This window comes from Crotalus tigris, unplaced genomic scaffold, assembly GCF_016545835.1.
Source record: "Crotalus tigris isolate CLP2741 ecotype Arizona unplaced genomic scaffold, ASM1654583v1 scf7180000017545.3456711, whole genome shotgun sequence".
NCBI lineage: Eukaryota > Metazoa > Chordata > Lepidosauria > Squamata > Viperidae > Crotalus > Crotalus tigris.
The window spans coordinates 3081759-3084935 of NW_024096464.1; the positions used below are offsets into that span (position 1 = coordinate 3081759).

Sequence of the window (3177 nt, forward strand, 5' to 3'; positions counted from 1 at the left end):
GTGTCTCTTATAGGCAAGTTATGGCTTGTTTTAATTTTTTTTTTTTTCAAATAATGAATTGTTTTCCTCTCTTGAGGAATATTTGCTCCGTTTATATTCCAGGTTAATATTTCTAACCCACAATCAAGTCAATAACGCAGAAAAATTGATATTTGTAGAACCTAATTCAGTATCATCCCTTTCAGTTCCCAATTTGCCTGTTGGAGTTTTTGTGTAGTTTCGTCTGCCTCATCCATTTGAATTTCCTCTAGAATTTTTCTAGAAATTGTCTCACCTTATGAAGAGAACAAGTTTCCTGAGGGCAACATTTCACAAGTGGTTTGCAATTGCTTCCTTCCTATGCCTGAGAGAGAGTGACTGGCCCAAGGTCACCCAGTCCATGCCTAAGATGGGACTTGAACTCATGGTCTCCCAAGAGAGAGAGGGGGTAGGGATGGAGGGACTGAGAGAGAGAGAGAACTACCATTTATTTATTTTATTTATTAAAATTTATAGACCGCCCTACTCCCGCAGGACTCCAGGTGGCTAACAATAAAAACACAATATAACTTAACAAGACAAACAATACAGTAACATTTTTATAAACCCCAGGCCTGCCGGAAAAGCCAGGTCTTAAGCAGCTTGCGGAAAACCAACAGGGTGGGAGCGGTCCTAATCTCCGGGGGGAGCTGGTTCCAAGACGTGGGCGCCATCACAGAGAAAGCCCTCCCCCGCGGCCCCGCCAAATGGCACTGCTTGGCTGACGGGACCTGAAGGAGGCCCATTAATATATTAATGATACCAAATCCCAAACTACCATATGCTTTTCTCCAGTGGCTTCACATACATATTCACATAGCAGCTTTAAATGGTGCCTCTGACAAAAACAGGACGGGACACATGTTAAATAAGAGAGGAAAGAAGTTTAAGCCCTGATTTTCCAGAGATTTTTGTGGTTGATAGCCCATTTCTTTCTCATGCTGTGTGAGCCTAGCCAGTATTGGTTTGCCTAGCCATGATTTATTCAACAAACCAAAAGTAAGTCCTGTTACAGGCCATTGACTCAGAATTACAGCCGGTATTTTCTGTTCTGAATAGAAATTACTCTGAGTTGAGAATTCTGTACTCATAATACTGAGATCTTCCCCTGTCTTCTTACCCAAAAATCCTTTTAGGTGCAAGCGCTAGGCGTGGAATCTATTATATTGGACAACTGAATTCTATATGGAGGAAAGCTAACAGTTATTTTCCTTGGTTACTTTCCTTCAGAGCATTTCAACCATCCAATGATCATTTACCAAGGAGAATTCTGTTTGTTTACATGAGAATATACTAATTTCTTGTTCTATACAGCAGTGGCATTTAACTAAATATAAGTTCATAAAGCCACAGGAGTTACTGTAGCCCATAAATTGCTCATTCTTCCTGCCAAACATTTCATTCTTCACTGGCCTCATTCTCTGCAATTTGCTAGCGGCAGCTTTTTCCTATGAAACCAGTAAGAATGTTGACATGCCACAAGTCATCCAATAAAGCTATGGACATTTTTTTAACACAGCAGTTTTAGGTACAGTGTCTTCCAGCAATATTTTCTCACATTAGGTACAGTGTCTTCCAGCAATATTTTCTCACACTCTGGATATATTTAGATTCATGTGAGGCTTTCTGTTCACTTGTGCCATTTTGTATGTGTCCTTATTTAAAATATATTTATTTCAGAGATATTTATATCTCATCTTTCATTAATGTAAGTTCAAGTGGCAAACAAAATAAATGGAACTGTAAAACCTGTTGGTCTAAGACTATTCCAGCTCATAGAAAAAACTAAAGTTACTTAGATTTCGGCATTGAGCTGTGGTATAATAATCCCTGTTCATACTTACTGAGAAGTAAACCCTATTGAATGCAGATAAGCTTGGATAATCATGTCAGGGATCGGACTGTACGTGGAGTATTTACCTAGATAAGAGCAGGAGAAAACATCATGAATAAGAGCTATCACAAGTTTTGTTTTGTTCACTGTTTATTTCTTCCAGTACATTAGTGACGTTCTCCATTGTTCATTTGAGTCAATTCAACTAATGCAGAGAGTAAATGTAACTGGGAACAGAGTTTACTAGAATAATACTTTCTTTACAAATGCATCCTGAAATTCAAAACTTTGAAATACCTTGTTGCTGTGTTTTGAGCATTTTGGAGCCTGAACTGAGAATGATGATGATGATGATGATGATGATGAAGAAGAAGAAGAAGAAGAAGAAGAAGTTGCTACTGCTGCTGCTCCTGCTGGAAGGGACCTTGGAGGTCATCTAGTCCAACCCCCTGCTCAGGCAGGAAACCCTATACCACAGGTGTCAAACTCATGACATCATATGATATGTCGCGACGTATCGCGACTTTTTCCCCATTGCCGGCAAAGGGGTGGGCACAGTTTTGACGTGACGCATCTGGCCCATAAGCCGGCAGTTTGACACCATTTCAGACAAATGCCTGTCTAGTCTCTTCTTAAAAACTTCCAGTGTTGGAGCATTCATCGCTTCTGGAGGCAGGTTGTTCCACTGATTAATTGTTCTAACTGTCAGGAAATTTCTCCTTAGTTCTAGGTTGCTTCTCTCCTTGATTAGTTTTTATCCGTTGCTTCGTGTCCTGCCTTCAGGCGCTTTGGAGAATAGCTTGACTTCCTCTTCTTTGTGGCAGCCCCTGAGATATTGGAACACTGCTACCATGTCCCCCCTTGTCCTTCTCTTCGTTAAACTAGACATACCCAATTCCAGCAGCCTTTCCTTATATGTTTTAGCCTCCAGTCCCCTAATCATCTTTGTTGCTAATTACAATGTGCCAAAAGCAGTGATGGCAAACATATGACATACGCATCACAGATGACATGCCATGTCATTTTGAGTGCTACGTTAGGCTTTTAGACCCTCTGGAAGTCATGTGAGAGGGCCTTGCTCTCATGCCCCCTTTGGAGCCTCCAAAAGTACACAAGAATGAGGTACAATTACCTAAGTATTTGTTTATTCTCCCCCCCCCCATGTGTTTGTGTGTGTATGTGTAGGGTATAACATTCTAGCAGAATCAGGTTTGGCATTTTTTGAATTTTTAATATGCTGAGCCCAAAAGGTTCATCGTCGCGGGCCTACAGAATACAAAGTTGCCTTATTGATTTAAATATAGATTGGGTTCTTTACACACAAT

General features: G+C 40.5%; 1 long non-coding RNA gene across 1 annotated transcript; it reads left to right on the top strand.

Moving 5' to 3' along the window:
* Nucleotides 1-641: 641 nt before the first annotated feature.
* LOC120304278 lies at nucleotides 642-1768 on the top strand. The gene is made up of 2 exons (XR_005555685.1): nucleotides 642-1546; nucleotides 1582-1768. It is a non-coding gene; the product is annotated as an uncharacterized LOC120304278 (long non-coding RNA).
* The last annotated feature ends 1409 nt before the right edge of the window (nucleotides 1769-3177 follow it).